Raw genomic sequence first — 17,665 nt, forward strand, 5'->3', positions numbered from 1 at the left:
GAGAGAAAAACAAACCAGAGAGAAGCCATCTGAACTGTAAAATGCCTTGAATTATTTCTACAACCAAAGTGAAGGAAGATGGTGAAATGAAAGAGCTATGACTTAATTATCTAAATACCACTTGCAATTATATCATTATTGATAACAATAATAAACAAAAACAGAACAGAGGCATATGAAATGAATAGTAATTCTTAACCAATATCCATAAAGCATGACTTTCAACTCCCTCAACTTCCCCTAAAAAGTGAAACCAATCAATTGCCACTAAGTTACTGTGACACATGGTGACTCCAGGTGTGTTGCAAAAGAACTGTCCTTTCTAGAGGGTTCACTTGCTGGTGGCTTGGAAGAAGATGGACAGGTGGTTGTTGTTTTCTCCCGACACCTTTGTGTGGTCTTGGATCATCACACTTACAGCTAGTAGACAAGCACATTAGCCCTTGCATGAGTCAGGCAGTTTGCACTCCAATACATCCTAGGAAAATACCCAAATGATTGTTTAAATATCCCTACTGTGATGTGCACCATCGCCTAGAGCTCTGTAGTATGCATTCCCGGTCAGAGGACCTGGGGGGAGACCTGAGCTGCTGCCTTTCTTGCGAGCTCCCGGGGACACTCATGCTCTTGCACTGCCACAGACCACAGTCTGCGTGTTGGGGTGAGAGGGAAGGAGAAGAGGAATTTAGAAGATGAGCAAAGTGGCAGTTAGAGGAGATCAAGCCAGAGGTGGTGGTAGCTTTGACTACGATAATAACAGCGAATAGGAGGGAAAAAACAGATGGGACAAAACCCAGGAGGGTAATTTAGAAGGAATGGTGACAGACAGGTCAACAGAGAGCAGCAAAATAAACGCTTCACCTCATTTATACACAGCCTGTGTATAAACTGAGCAAGGCAGTCTGCATGGTGACGGCATGGGTAAGATTACATGAACACCGCGATCTCTGTTGCTATAGACACGAGAATGTCATACAACTATGGAAAGACTATGGTGCAGTGGGTAAGAGCAGCAGGAGTTGGAGGGTTAACCAATCTGAGTTTTCACCCTATCCCTGACTATTCAGGAACCAACCCGCTCTAAGTCTCACTTTTCTCATTCTAATCATTTCAAAATATAAAAGCTACAGTTAGGTTCATGGTGAAATAAAACTGTGAGCATCTCGGAGAATACTTAAAAAAACATATCAAGTGGACTCTAATACACGTTGGCCTCATGTGTGCCAGACTCGAACTAAGTTCTGTATGGTTTTCAAAAGTAGATCATCAGACAGTTTTTTTTTGTTTTGTTTTTTTGGCATAGCTCTGGGTGGGCTGGAACTTCCAACCTTTCACCTAGCAGCTGAATATGTGAATCATTTCCACCAAACATCTGCTGTTATTCATCAGTACGCCAATGGTTTACATGGTTTTGGTTGTCAGCTGCCATGAAGTCAGTCCTAGACGGGTTCCCATGTCTCTGGATGGGCTCCAACTGCCAACCCTTCAGCTAGAAATCGAACACTTCACCTTTGACTCCATGCAGGGACTCCCCTCTTTCTCCTGGAAATCCACAATTAATCTCTCTGGTAAACACCATTGAGTTTCCCACACTATCAAGGTTCAGCTTTTAAGAAGTCTTTAATACATGGTTCAAAAATGGGAATATTAAATTATCATTTATTAAAAGAGCCAGTAAGGAGCCCCTGACCCTGTTCCTTTAGGACGCACATGATGGTCAGTTGCCCGATTCAGCTTTATAGGGGATGAAGACGTAGTAACTGTCAAATCAGCTACAATAGAAGAACCCTACAATAAAGCCCGCTGCCTCTGAGTGGAGCGCAGCTCACCCTCGCCCTGTCGCATGAAGCAGGCCTGCTCCTCGGGTTGTAAAGCTTTGCAGGAGCAAACATCTCCAACTGTCCCTCTCCAAACAGTTATGGATGTGAGCCACCAACTTTATATGATGCAGCCCAGCACTTAATATGACACAAGAGCTCCTTATGTAGACATATATATGCACACATTGCGTATAGATACATACATGCACACACGTGTGTAGTAAAACTCCCCAGACCTCTTTAACGTGTTGAAAAGCAAAGAAGTTCCGTGGAGGAACAACGGATGCCTGACCACGCCCCTGGTATTTTCAATGGCCTCACTTGCATATCGCATATTCAATAAGGGAGCTAGAAGAAATTTTGATGCATTCTAACTATGGTGTTGACAAAGAGGATTAAAAGCATGAACTGACAAAAGAACAAACACATCTGTCTTGGAAGAAGTACAGTCAGAATGCTCCTTAGAGGCAGGGATGGTGAGACTTAGCTTTAATGACTTTGGACATATTATCAAGAGAGACCAGTCCCTAAAGGACAGCATGCTTGATAAAGTAGGCGGGTGGGGAAAAAGAGGAAGGCTCTCAACGAGATGGATTGATCCTGTGGCTGCAGCCATGTGCTGAAATATAAGAACACTTGTGAGCTTGGCACAGGACCGGGCAGTATTTGGTTCTTTTGTAAGTAGAGTCGCTATGATTTGGAGCCTAACCTATAATTTGATGGCACCTAACAACAACAACTATATATTCACAATTTGATCATATATGTATGTGTATGTATATACTCATGATTTGATGGTGTGTGTGTGTGTGTATGGTCAAATTCTGAATGTCTAGGATCTCTGGTGGTATGGTACAAGATCAGCTATTGGAAACTATCAGTCTCTCTGCTGAAGAAAGATTTGGTTTTTTGCTCCTGTAAAGGTTTACAGCCCCAGAAATCCACATGAGCAATTCTACTCTATCCTCTAGAGTAGCTGAGAGTTGTAATTGACTCAAAGGCAGTGAGTGAGTGAGTGAGTGAGTGAGTGAGTGAGTGAGTGAGTGAGTGAGTGAGTGAATAGGTAAAATAGGTCACAGTTGTAAAAGCAGGCAAGTCAAAAAACGAGCAGGTTCTATGTCTATGGGTGAGATGTTAGGGTGGAGGCTACACCAGATTCTCATTGCTGAGGGGACTGATGAACCAAAGATTGGCAGGAGCACAGTAGGGTTGTGGATGCAGGGGCAAATGAATCCCAAGTTTAGCAGGTCACATATCTGCCAGGCCACTGATGTCTCCCCCGAGCACCAGGTAATAAGGCAAATCATTGGCTCATGTTCAATGAACTAGAACTCCGTGAACCAAGGGCAGAATTCAGACTCAGCAAAAAGTAAGCAAGTTTTCCCACAGCAACTACTTATTGGAAGCATACTACAGCCCCAATAAAATTTCTTTAAATTGATCACATTGGGACTGCGATTGCATCCCACCTTAATCATCATACAGTCTGCTCTTGGCAGATTCCATTGTGATACCGAGTACCAAACCAGTGACAATTTGGCTCAGTCAAGCTGACACAAAACATAAATGTAACAATATCCCTAAATGGTGAATTTTAATGAACCTTATTATTTCATAGACTCTAAAGTAGGAGTTTCTGTTAGTCTAATATCTGAATAAACATCTCATCTAGCAGCTTGTACGCGTGTGTCTCAGCAGGCCACATCAAAGTCAATTTTGCTAAATAGAGCTTTCATGCCAAGGGAGGTTATACATGGTATTTCTGGTAATGTACTTTGGTATTTTCTTATTATAGAAGATCAAAATTATATTCACCTACATTTAAGATCAAAATAATTACACATTCAGAAGTGATCTGTGGTTTCTATAATTTCCTGATTGCAAACAACCTCTGAGGGGAGCAGGTACACTAAGTGTGATGCTCAAATTAGACTAATTAAACTAGTAAATGCAATAGATAACAAGGAAGTAAGGTGGAATGTTTTCTAGCAGGTCATTAGATTTTTGTCCACTAAGACCTTGTTTATTTATCTATCGCAATGATCAGAGGCTAGTACCCAATAAACAGGATAGGGATAGGCCTATTTTGCTTATTTACTAATCTGTAGAGAATAATATCACAGGTGCATCACCTCATATGGAGTGTAAAACACATGAAACAGTCATTACTATCAAGTTCTTCCAAATAAGCCAGTGATTTTCTTGCTTACTGGATACTCTGTCTCTGTGGGTCATTGTACATTTGTAAAGGGGTTTGGATTGTGTAGGAAGATGCTTTGGGTCCAGGAGAGAGAGAGAGATGGCAGCTATACTTAAGGGTTGAATTTCTGATATGATGTAGAAAAAAAAAAGAGTAATTGATTACTACTGATTAGTAAATAAGCACGTGTGTCTGTTCTTACCTTTCTTATTCTTTAACCCAACACTGGCAATAGAAGGTGTTTGAATTGCTTTATGATGCTAGATAGCAGCCTTACTGGTTCTATGGTTTCAGTGTTGGGCTGATACCTACAAAGTATGTGGTGGCTCAACCTCACCAGCTGCTCTGCATTAGAAAGATGAAATTAAATGTTCCAGTAAACATTGACAGTCTTGAAAACTAAACAAGGGTCACTCTGAGTCAGTACCACCATGTGTCTGTCAATTTGTCATATTTTGATGGCTTGTATGTTGCTATGATGTTAGAAATTATGTCGCTGATAGTTCAGATACCAGTGGGGTCACCTAAAGTGAACACGTTTCAGCAGAGCTTCCAGGCTCATGTCAGACACGGAAGAAGGAAGAGGTTGTCCACTTCTGAGGAATTAGCCACTGTAAGTCTTAGGGATTGCATGAAAACATTATCAGATGCGGGGAAACCTCTTAAATAGAAGCCAAGCATCATCGGAGTTAGTGCTAGAAAATGAGCCCCTCAGAGAACCCCAGATGTTTACTTGTGTTTCAGTGACTATGAAGAGGCTGTGTGAATGGGGACACAGTAGGGATAGCCTTAAGAAGAGTGGAATTCCCAAACAATTCATTGTGCTATTGGGGAACCTGTGCGTGGGTCAAGAGGTGATTGGACAAAAAGAACAAGGAAATACTTCCTGGTTGTGATTCAAGAAAGGTGTGGGTCAGGGTTGTATCCTCTCACCATACGTGTTCAGTTTGTTTGCTGAGCAAATAATCAGAGAAGCTAGATTATATGAAAATGCAGCGTCCAGATTGGAGGAAGGCTTATTAAAAACCTGCCATAAGCAGATGACACACTTTGCTTGCTAAAACTGAGGATGATTTGAAGACCAAGGATGGCAGTTTTCTGTGTGACTCACAACTCAATGTAAAAAGAATCCTTGCAACTAGACTCAAGAAAACATCATGATAAATGGAGAAAAGATGGATGTTTTCATATTGCTTGGATCCACAATCCATGCCTATGGGAACAGCAGTCAGTAGAAAACACAATGCATTACATTAGGTAAATCTGCTGCACAACACCACTGTTGAAGAATGAGAATGTGTCTTTGAGGACTCAGGTACGCCTGATCCAAGTCATGGTATTTTCAGTCACCTCATATGGTGTGAAAGTTGGACACTGAATAAGAAGGATCAAAGAAGAATTGATGTATTTGGATCATGGGGTTGGCCAACAAGCTCATCGTGGGTTTCCAAAAGAAGAAACAGAGCTATCTTGAAAGTAGTGTGGCCAGATGGTTCACTAGACACAAGGATGGCAAGAATTTTCCTACATACTTGGGACACGATGTCAGGAGAGACCAGTCCCTGGAAAAGGACATCATGCTTGGTAAAGGAGAGGAACAGCTAAAGAAGAAAGCCCTCCATGGATGGATTTATACAATAACTGCAACAATGGTCACCAACAGAAGAATAATTGTGAATATGATGCAGGACAAGGCGGCTTTCCATTCTGTTGTACATCGGGTCACTGTGAGTCAGAACCAACCCGATGGTAACCTACCAACGTGAATGGGAAGTGGATTAGTGTTAGTTGACATTGAGTCAACTCCACTTATGGACAACTGAACAAAGTATTTCCTGGACCTGTGCCATCTTCAAAGCCACTGTACATTCTGAGTGACCCTCCATTCTGAAAGGTGCATCTTCGAGCACCATATTAAGCATACTCAATTTTGATCCATAAGTTTTCCACTTGCTAAATTTTGGAAGGAGCTCTCCCAAGTCTTTTTCCCTAGTCCAGAAACTCTTTGGAAATCTACACGCCATGGATGTTCCTGTTTTATTTGCAATTCTGGATGCATAACTTCCAGCATCCTAGCTACCAGAAAATCATGATCACAATCTAACAGACAGTGGTGAGCGTATTTCTGTGATAAAAGTTAATACTTGAGAGAACGTTGTTATACAAAATAGCCTTTCACTGATGAGATTGTTTCCTGTGGGGTCATTTAAAGTTGGCTCAATGGAATGGTCAATCATGCCCACGAAGCTAGAGACTCACGGTTACTGACTGAAACATTTACTGATTAATTGGCTTTTGTGCTATTTAATTTTACCATCAAATCACAATCTGACAAGTAATTTTGGGCTGAGGCATGATTGATAACCCTGAAGCCAGCACTACAAATCTGCTGGTGAGCTAATTGAGTACAAACAATTCCTATGCCTTCTAGAGTGTTCCCAACCCAGGAAGGTTTTTATATTTTTAGAGTATTTATTTAACCAAAGGAAACACATGGAGAAATGAGAGGAAGCGGTCATGGATTTGTGTTTTTGCTAACATTTCTCACAAAATGTTTTGGATCACATAGTTTATAAAAAAATAATTTTTAAAATCGTGTAGGGAATTCCAGGGAAATACAGCAGGAAAGTAGCTAGAACCCACCCTATATTCTTATTTGTAAGAATAAGATTCAGTAAAATTAACTTCTTGTGACCTACTTCCAGAAAGGATCCTACTTGAATGCTACTATTCTGTGGCCTCAAAGAGAAGACAAATTGGAACTATGTTTCATCCTGTGTAGCTTCTCAAGACAGCTGTTTATCATAGACAATCATTTTAACAAAGACTACAGTTCACTGAGTTTTAAAGGCCTTGGGTTTCATGAGAGTAATCAATTATATAAGACTAGAAATTCATTGCATAAGGGATTCCATTATAGAAGCCAGAATGTGGTAGAATTTTTTTTTTCTTTTAGGGTGGAAAAAAGTTTTTTAGAGTTTCTCCTCTCATTCTAAACTCCTCAGAATCCCCATCTCTGCCTGTTCCCCACCTACCCACCCTTGGAGAGTTTCCAAGGTACAGTCAGAGAGTCAGGCTCTGCTGGGAACTGGTTGGACTAGGAAACTTCCTCAAGCTTAAGGAGGAGTGCTAACTTTCCCTGCAAGAGAACATTGTCACTCAGTGTCCAAAACATCACATTTGAAAAACATGAAAAGCACATTATCGAAAGAGCATAAAAGCACCTTCAGTGTGTGGCACTGGGGTGGCTTGTGTGCTGCTATGATGCTGACAGCTATGGTACCCTTATTTCAAATACCTCCAGCTGATTGGTTTTAACAGAGCTTCAGATTTACATAGAAAGGTCCGGAGATGTGGTAGTTAGGTTTTATGTCAATGTGAACCTTGATGAACTTCCAGAATCAACTTGATGGCAGTAAATTTAGTTTGAGTTTTGTACCTGGAAGAAAGTACAGGGGTGGAGTCTAACCTATCAATCAGGTCGCTGCCTGGTGCCGCCTTGTGGGTGTGGCCTTTTTATAAAAGAGACACTGGGAATCCCTCTCCCTCTCCCTCTCTGCCTTCACCTTCCTCTTTGCTTGGATTTCATATCTGCTTCCAGGGGTAGCTCCATGTGGGTCACCAACCCTGGGAGCTGTCAGCAACCTGCCACGCTGCCACTGACCTTGTGTCCACATAACTGCATCCACCAACTCCATCTGCTAGAATCTCACCCATGACTTGAGTAGGAATGGGCTTGGCTGCCTTCTTGATATCGAATTACTTCTTGATGTAAAGAGTTTCCTTAAATATATATGCGTATCACTGGTTTTGTTTCTCTCTGTCACCCAGCCAAACACAATCTATGTCAGCAACTTAGTCAAGGAAAACCTTGTCAATCGCGAGAGAACATTGTCTCAATCCCTTGCTCTTTATGAATTACTAGAGAAAGTCTTCATTAATGGTGAAGTAGAGGGACAAGGAGGCCCTTGTTAATTGGTTTGCCATGAGAGCAGCATGAATTAATCATAACTTGCTAGGTATTATGAAGACAACATAGTACAGAGTAATGTTTCACTTTGTCCATAAGGCTTTGATGAGTTGGAGCTAACATGACAGGGACTAAAAACAAAAGTTTATTGAATTTATAATAATTTAGAAAAATTGAAATACGAGAGTGAGAAGAGTTGTCCTAAGGTGTGTACCTTCTAAGAAACAGACCGACTTGCACGTTTTATGTCAATGGCTTTTCTAAGCCTCCATAGGAAAGTGGCAAAAGACAGAATTGGGCTAGGGCAAAAAGACTAGAACAGTCACTGGGAAATCTGATCAATGATTTTTTTTTTTGCCACTAACCCAAATAATTTTTATCCTAAAAATCACTACCCTTGACTTTCCTTCTTCATCAACCATGCATAGGTTAAAAAAAAGCAAAACTTACTGTATCAAGTCCCTTCTGACTTACTTAATATGTGCTGGATGCATTTTCTTAATCCTAAACTGTGTATCATAATAATTATGGGACAAATATGACACATGGGTTAGGACTAAGAAAATGCATCTAGCACTTAATTACATGTCAAGTTTTTATATCTAGATCATAAGATTTAAATCTATATGTTAGAAAGAGGCTCAAGACGCATCTCCAACTGAAATGCTGTGGTAAAGACACTTACTATTACAGGTCAAAACATCATTGATTCTCACTTGCCGTCATGATAAATACCGAAGATATGCATCAAAACAAAATGTGGTGAAAAAAATCAGATGTCTATCAGACACAATTGTGTCTGAGGTCTTAAAGTCCTGTCTTAAAATAAGAAGTCATTTGAGTGAGGTGTCAACTAAGTCCACATGGAAGAAACATAGATACCAGTGTTTGGCATCCATGACACAGCAGCTATCTTATAAATATATTCTCTTTTTAAAACATTTTAGACTTTTTATTACAAACTTACTACTCTAAGGACAGACATCTCCCAGCAGGCCAATTTCAAAAGTTTCTTTCTTTTTTTAAAATCCTTTTATTAGGGGCTCATACAATTCATCATAATGCATATATACATCAATTGTGTCAAGCACATTTGTATATTCATTGCCCTCATCATTCTCAAAACATTTGTTCTCCACTTAAGCCCCTGGCATCAGGTCCTCATTTTTTCCCCTTCTTCCCCGCACCCCCTCCCTCACTTGCCCTTGATAATTTATAAATTATTATTTTGTCATGTCTTGCCCTGTCCAACGCCTCGCTTCACCCACTTTTCTCTTGTCCATCCCCCAGGGAGGAGGTCACATATAGATCCTTGTAATCAGTTCCCTCTTTCCAACCCACTCTCCCTCCACACTCCCTGTCTCGCCACTCACACCACTGGTCCCAAAGGGATCATCCGCCCTGGATTCCCTGTGTTCCCAGCTCTTATCTGTACCAGTGTACATCCTCTGGTCCAGCCAGACTTGCAAGGTAGAATTCGGATCATGATAGTGGTAGTGGTGGTGGTGGTGGGGAGGCGGAGGAAGCATTTAGGAACTAGAGGAAAGTTGTATTTTTCACCGTTGCTACATCACACCCTGACTGGCTCATCTCCCTGAGACCCCTCTGCAAGGGGATCTCCAGAGGCCTACAAATGGGCTTTGGGTCTGCACTCTGCACTCCCCCCATCATTCACTATGGTAAGATTTTTTGTTCTCCTGATCCCTTTGACACCTTGTGATCACACAGGCTGGTGTGCTTCTTCCATGTGAGCTTTGTTGCTTCTGAGCTACATGGCCGCTTGTTTACCTTCAAGCCTTTAAGACCACAGATGCTATACCTTTTGATAGCCAGGCACCATCACCTTTCTTCACCACATTTGCTTATTCACCCGCTTTTTCTTTAGCAGTTGTGTCAGCAAGGTGAGCATCATAGAATGCCAATTTAATAGAAGAAAGTGTTCTTGCATTGAGGGAGTACTTGAGTGGAGGCTCAATGTCCTTCTGCTACCATAATACTAAACCTATAAATATTGGCTCATAGATCTATTTCCCCATCCTCATATATAAATATATTTGCATATGTACATGTCTTTATCTAGACCTCTATAAATGCCCTTTGCCTCCCAGCTCTTTCCTCTATTTCCCTTGACTTTCCTCCTGTCCCACTATCATGCTCAGCCCCCACCAGGGTTTCAGCAATTCCTCTTTGTTACATTACCCTTGATCATGCCCTACCGGGCCTCCCCCACCCACCTGACCACCAATTTGGATCGTGTCGTCAGCCATTCTTTGATCACAGAGGTAGGTGTCCTCATACTTTGGACTAGAATGGATGTATACCTGTGAAAGCTAGACTGCTAGTACCAATATTTTGTTTACATGCCCTTGTATACCAGAATGACTCAATCATGTCCACCAGCAGCAGCAATGTATACACAGCACACACATCTATACAAACATGTTTAGTCTCATAAAGTATAATAATTACTTTTAAACAAATCTGGTTCCTGCTGTTTCTTTATTTCAATCTCTCTTGCATAATAATCTTCATATATTACTTTTCAATACTTAAGAATTAGAGTATGCCTCTGGCACTCTAAAATTATTCCTATGCATGTCTGTAGAGAAATAATTAATAATGCTTTTTCACCATTCCAGAAACTGTGTTGATCACACCAGAGGGACTTATGACACCAGGGGCATTGGGTTGGTGACTTTAATTCCAAGGAAAGCTATTGCACGCCCCCCTCACTGCAGGACAGTTCAAGAAACCCAGTGTTCCTGCAGGTCCTCATCCCTTGAGGGGCTCAGCCCATCCCCACAAAGCCACCCTTCTATTAATTGTGCCATCTGTTAAGGGAAAGTAAACAAAACAAAATTATCACTAAAAATCTAGGGATGCATTTTTTCCATTTCTTAACCAACTCCATCTGCTTTTGTTTGATGGCTTGAAAAACTACCTTAGTATTTTCTTTCCATCCTTTCTTTGAGTGTGCAGCCATCGACCACATTCTTCCCATTCTAAGCCTTGACCTGTACACATGGGAAGTGCGAAATTCTAACTAATCAACACAATCGTGGGTGGCTAATTATTAAATTTAATCATGTGTATATGTTTTTGAAAGTCTCCTTTTCGTGTGAAATGTGTTATCTCCTAACAGGAAATCGTGATGGCAATAAAGAGTGGACACATAATTAAAAGGTATATGTATTTCAGACAAATCTTTGGTTTGAACTTAATCTTTAAAGAAAATATCCCTGGCCAGCCTAGTGCTGATTTTATCTGGTGTTGCTTGATGTATGTGGAGACTTTTAAAAAAAGCTTTGTCTTTATAAACAAAGAAAAAGAAAGAAATTCTAAGAATCATAACAATCAAAGAGGGAAAAGAACCAATGATTCATTTTTCATTATTTTCTAACAGAGATTTTAACTTTATTCGAAATTGCCGTGCTTTATGGGAACCTGCATTTAGTACTAACATGTATATGTTTAAGATACAATCCAGTATTAGAAATATTTGTTTCCACCCCAATACCGGCTGTCTCTGCAATGGTCGCTGGATGTGTTTCCCATTTCCTGTAAATTAATTGAAAAAAACAAAATTATGCTCAACATTTCTCCTTTTCCACAATTTATAGTAAAATTATAAGAAAACATATTTATTGTTTTCATGAAAGCCAATGAAAGCGGCATTATTTATGATTGATAATGATAATATAATTTCTAATGATATCCTAAATAAAGAATATTTATAATTGTATACTGCATAAACACTATTTATAATAGCAAGAATGTATAATGATACTATGTTTTTAAGTCAGTAATATTATCATTACTAATTATGAATTCAACCAAGCTAAATTTTCACTTTTCTCTATAAGGATTTAGAAATTATCAAAGAGTATTTTATTCCTAAACAATCTTATTTAAAATAATGAAAATAAACCCATTCATTAATTTATCATCTCTTAATTGAATATCTTTTCTAGTATTTACTCAGAGACGATACAGAGCAGTAAGGCACACACCTGTCTTAGGCTCTTCGGAGTGGGTTGAACTACCAACTAATGGCCCATTGCTGAGTCATTTCTACCACCCATGGGCTCCTATGTTTAAATGGAAGGGGAAACAAATCTTTCAAACTCACTGCCTTTGAATTGATTGTAAATCATTGCTACTCTATAGGAAGGGGTAGAACAGCCACTGTGAGTTTCCCAGGGAGTAGAAATTCTCACTTCTTCCAAGGGGAGGCTGGTGGTTTCGAACTGCCGACTTGGAGCTTAGTAGCACAACACCTAACCCATTCACACCTCAGGGCCCCGTGTTTCATTACATACTTAAGAGAACTACATATAAGTCCCATAATTATTGACTCCCAGCCAAGAAATCACTTAAAGAAGAAACTGAGGTTCATCCCCATATTTTTTTCTGTCACTCTTCCAACCCAACTAAATAATCATGAAGTCCATTTCATGGTACCTGGCAGACAGTTCTCATAATGTGCTCTCCTTGCTGCCAGGCTTTTCAATAACAGTATCATCCAACTCCCAGGCGGTCTATGTCGAGTGACCATTCAAATGTATAGCCCTGTTTAAGAAGAGTCACCAACACCGCTTAGTCGGTTTGCTGTACTGGGGTTGTCTGTGGATTTTAGTGGAGTGGGAAGTGATGCAGGTCACCAGCATGTCAAGTCTCAGTCAGGAACAATGGTAAGCAGGTTTCACAGACATTAGAGACTAGAGACATCTACTGATCTATTTCTGAAAATTAAGCTGTGACAGTCCTATGGATTATTTACCAATGATCTTGAAGACCCCGGACCAGGCCATATTTTATCCCAGTATGGGAGGAGCTGCCATGAGTTGGAGGTGACTCAGTGGAAGCAAAATTGGTGACCTTTTGTTAATATCTGAATGTTTATCTATGTGCCACCAGAACGTCTTGTCTTTTCATAAAACCATAAGCAAACTCACTGCCATCAGTCCAGTCTGACACACAGTGAACCTCTGGGCAGACTAGATCTGCTGCAGGGGATTTTAAGTCTCACTCTGTACAGACGGCCAAAAGAGGAAAGCTGTCTTGGCAGATGTACAACCATAATGCTCCTTCAAGGCAAAGATGGTGAGACTTCAGCACGTTTACTTTGGACATCTTGTCAGGAGACACCAGTCCCTGGAGAAAGACATCATGCGTGGTTGAGCGGAGGGGCAGTGACAAAGAGGAAGGTTCTTGACAAGGCAGATTGGACAATGGGCTCCAATGTAGGATGGCACCTGATAGCAACACAATTATCACACAAAGAATCATCTCCAAGTTTTTCTCACCTTTCTTTTGAACATTTCAAGATGGAGCATGAGGACCAGAATGCAGTGTTTGGGTAAATGCAGCTCCTTTCAACATACTTTTAAACCCATGTGTATGTATGATGATTTCAACATAAAGACTGGGTATTCCTTGAGAGTCAGAAGTGATTTTTCTTTTTATCAGTTTCAATGAATTCTACTTTGCCAAATTTTCCTGGTTTTGAAAGTTGTATTGTTTTCTGAATATTTCAAGCAACTAGACATAGGGCCCCAAAAAACTAATTATTATTATTATTTTTTAATTCTGCGGCCTACTGGTGGAAGTTTAGAGTGTGCCAAATGGGAGGTAACAACCAAGAGCAAGGGAAGATGGAGGGGGAGGTTACAATGAGTCAAGTTTTCCAAGAAACTTCATGAAGGAAGCAGGATTTGAGAGATGGAGTCTTTTCCAGGCTCCCGTGAATGGAGGAAAACAGAATGTTTAGAAGTAAATGTTCTCTCCCGAGACAACAAATAGATAAAACTTGCTTAAACAAACGTGTAAACATCAGAAGTCCTTGAGGCCCTGAAATGTTTTATGTAACCTGAGAATTAAAAGCAAACAAACAACAAGAAAAACCTCTCTATCACAAAGCTATGGAGATATAATATACATTAAAGAAGACTATACTTTGAGTTCCTGGGGGAAAGGTGCTTTGTAAACATCCAAGATTAAATTTCATTTGTATGTTTATATGTACCATTCAATCAATACCTTTCCCCTTTAAGTAATAGCTATTTATTTCTTTTTTGCAGGTTGAGGGTTTTGTTTGGTTTTTTTATCACTCACCTGGTATGCAGCTTAGGATTTCATTGTTCTCAAAATGTCCACAAATATCCTGTTAATATGTGTTCCATTATTTCAAAAAGTATTAGTGTCTGATTTGTAAAATAGCAATTTGCAAGTTCACTGCTTACTCCTATTTTAAAGCTCAATACAACACTTTATTGTTTTTCTAACTTCTTTGCCTCTACTAGATCAATTTGTGTTTCAAAATAGTGGTAGGTGGCAAATCTGGTTTTTTGCTTTGTATTCACTCAGGTTGTTAACATTTTAAATCCTCCTTGTTATCAACAAATCCTTTTGAGTTGTTGAGTTCCTTTCATTTTTACCTTTAAATAATCTTTATACTTGATTTCATGGTATTATACTTGACTTGGAAACAGTCAGTTTTGATCACTGCGTTGTCCTCAAAATTTACTATCCACATTTACATAAACATTTTTAGTTTAATTATATTTCCTTTTCCATTTTCTGAAGGTATATATGAATAGGCATACTGCTGGACAAGCTAAATTTTTACCTACATAAGGGGAGGTCTATAAACTGTTGCTGAAAATATTGCATTATTTTAAATGTTCATATTGCCATGAAAATTTTGATGCAAATTCTATATAAGTTTTATATAAGTCTATAGATACAAAAACAGTAGATTCTTCCTAATCTCCATGAATACAAGGAGCCTTGGGGTGCTGTGGGCTTGCCACTGGGTTTCTGGCCACAGGAGAGTGGTTTGAACTCACAAGCCACAGCAGGGGAGTAAGATGAGGTGGTTTGTTCCTATAAAGATTTACAGCCTCTGAAACCCTGTATAGAGTCTGTGAGTAAGAAATTAGTGATGGCAGGGTCTGTTTGTTTGTTTGTTTTTAACCGACAAATACATGGGGCACAGCTGGCACAGTTACGCATCGAGCTATTAAGAGCAAAATCAGTGGGTCAAATCCCACGGATGCTCCAGGGAGCAAGATGCTTCCAAAAGCGTTAGTCTTAGAAAGTGTCTGGGCAGTTCCAGCACTGGTATAGGATCAGTATCAATCAGAATTGAGTCCATGACTAAGTTTTTGATACAGGTAAGTATAATTTGAATTAGAGGACTACTAATTAAATGCAACCTGTCTTGATAGAAAACCCAGGTCCTACATCACTAATAAGTCTATCTCCCCCTTGCTCTTTTCCTTTGTCTTTTCTCTGTGGTGGTATCGATTCACCATACTAGAAAATTACTGAAACGCCCCATGAAGAACTCAACAACCATAACTCTGTTGAGGTTAAAAAAAAAAAAAAAGGAAGGTGTTGGGGTTACTCTACAACATCAAAATTCTAGAAAAATAAATATTTTAAAAGAACAGAAAATCCATTTCATAAGTGACTGTGGTATAGTTACTTTCTTGTCAATACATGATCCTTATTTAAACCACAGAGCTGGTGGTTTCCAGACTCGCAGTGAATCAGTGAAGGAGAATGAACCTATTCTGAGAAATGAGGCTAGGAGTTCGGACTGTCTTAGAGCAGCCTAAGCCCCAAGAAGGAGGAAACTCCTGTTAACTCAAATGTAGGACTAGATGAATCTGACACCAGTACAAATCCATCCACGACCCTGAGGAACGACATCTGGACAATGTCTCAATCGCTATCTTCCAGCCATCACCGGAGAGATGTCATCACATGCTTTGTCTACTCTGAGCAATGGGCAGATGTGAAAAGATCAAGTCAGGATTTTCATGAAAGAAAAGCATTATGATATAGATTCTTGCAATCACTGTCATTATTAATATTCCACCAACAGTGATTATCCATACGTATCCTTAAAAGGCAAATGCAGGCTGGGAGGTAGAATGAGGACTGGGCCATGGAGAGTACCAATTGCTGTAGGGACAGTTGGGAAAGTTACTGTATTCCCATAATTCCAAGCATTGTTTTATAGAATAAAAATTGTTGGAAAAAAAAAACTATAAAGGTTTCCATTTGGAAAGCCGTTCCTGATTAACTTTTTCTGATACTATTTAAATGGAGAATCTATATATGATTCACTGTAGGGGATGACAAAAAAATCAAAATCACTGAGTTTGAACATACTAACATCCTGGCAGGCGGATTTCTATAGGAAAGCCCATTTAACTTACAGATCTATAGAAATGTGACTTTCTTAAAATATATTGTCCTTCATCACAAACAAGAACAACAAAAAATCAAAGCCCTTGCCATGGAACCGTTTGTCTCCTAGTGACTCCACGTGTGTCAGAGTAGCACTGTGTTCCGTGGACTCCCAGTGGCGGATCTTTCAGAAGCAGATTGCCAGGCCTTTCTTCTGAGGTACTTGAGTGTGCCCTCAGATCACCAAGATTTGATTTAGCAATTGAGTGGTTAGCCAACAAGTTCTTTCCTATACACACCCCCCAAAACCCACTGCATGGATTCCATTATGACTCAGACAGGGTTACTGAAGCTGTACATCTCTCTGAGAGCAGGTGCCTTTCCTCCAGCAGAGCAAGTGGTGGGTTTGACCTACTGGAGGTCAGCGAGGCTGCCGCCTGAAATATGTCAAAAGTCATAAACAGGCTGTAATCGGTAATTATGAAAAAATATAAAAGATCAAATTGTGGCAGCTCATCTTGTTATTCATTTTGCTGTCACCTAACTTTTTGTCTTTTTAACTTTGTATTTTGTTTAACTGACTATACCTTATGGCGCTCTAGCAGCATAGGGGCTGGCCACTAACCTCAAGGTCAGCATTCGAACCCAGCAGCAGCTCTGGAAGAAAGAGGAGACTTCCTGCTTGGGTAAAGATTTAAAACCTCAGAATCCCAAAGGGGCAATTCTATTCTGCCCTGTAGGGTTTCTGTGAGTCCGAATTGTTTCAATGATTGTAAATAAGTTGAGAATATATTTTAAAGGGTAAAATGTGGTATTAGTGTTCAGAGAAATGAGTGTTCTTTGTGGTAAAGCTTGAATCTCTTGTTCTATGTTTATTAATTTGATTTTGTTGCATGGGTTACAGGAAAAAGCACTGATAAATTCAAATTTTAAAAAATCAATGCTGACAAACTGATGGGTGAGAGGTGGTGTCAATGCTAGATTATGTATGAATTTGGAAACCAGGAAAGGATAAAAAGTTGCCAGGTTGTTGATTTCTAATTCACTGATTCTGACTGCTCACATTCATAGGCTGCTTCATCATAAAACGGATGTATGTAAGAACAGTGTTACCGCACTGATTTATTTATAAGAGAATTATTGCAGACATGCTCATCGTTCACACCATGTATTTGACCCATGTTCAGCAGTGTCACTGTTGTATGTGTATGTGTGCATGTATGTGTGCAGCCATATGTTTTAAGTCCAGCAGTAAATATTGACTTGGTTCGAAAATAGAGGGAGGTAGAGACCACCTTGTAAAATCACGCAGTGTCGTTTCTCTTCCGGCCCTCTGTCCATCGTGGTGAGGAAGGAGGGTGAGAAGAAAGAAAGGGCGTGGGCTTCGTGCTGCCAAAGAGGTGACAAATGACTGATCAAATACGGACAAATCTCCAAAGCTTATGACAATTTCTCTCCTGCGTGCTGGATACTGAT

Source organism: Echinops telfairi, unplaced genomic scaffold (assembly GCF_000313985.2).
Source record: "Echinops telfairi isolate 266 unplaced genomic scaffold, ASM31398v2 ScPeMD7_31;HRSCAF=116, whole genome shotgun sequence".
NCBI classification, from domain to species: domain Eukaryota; kingdom Metazoa; phylum Chordata; class Mammalia; order Afrosoricida; family Tenrecidae; genus Echinops; species Echinops telfairi.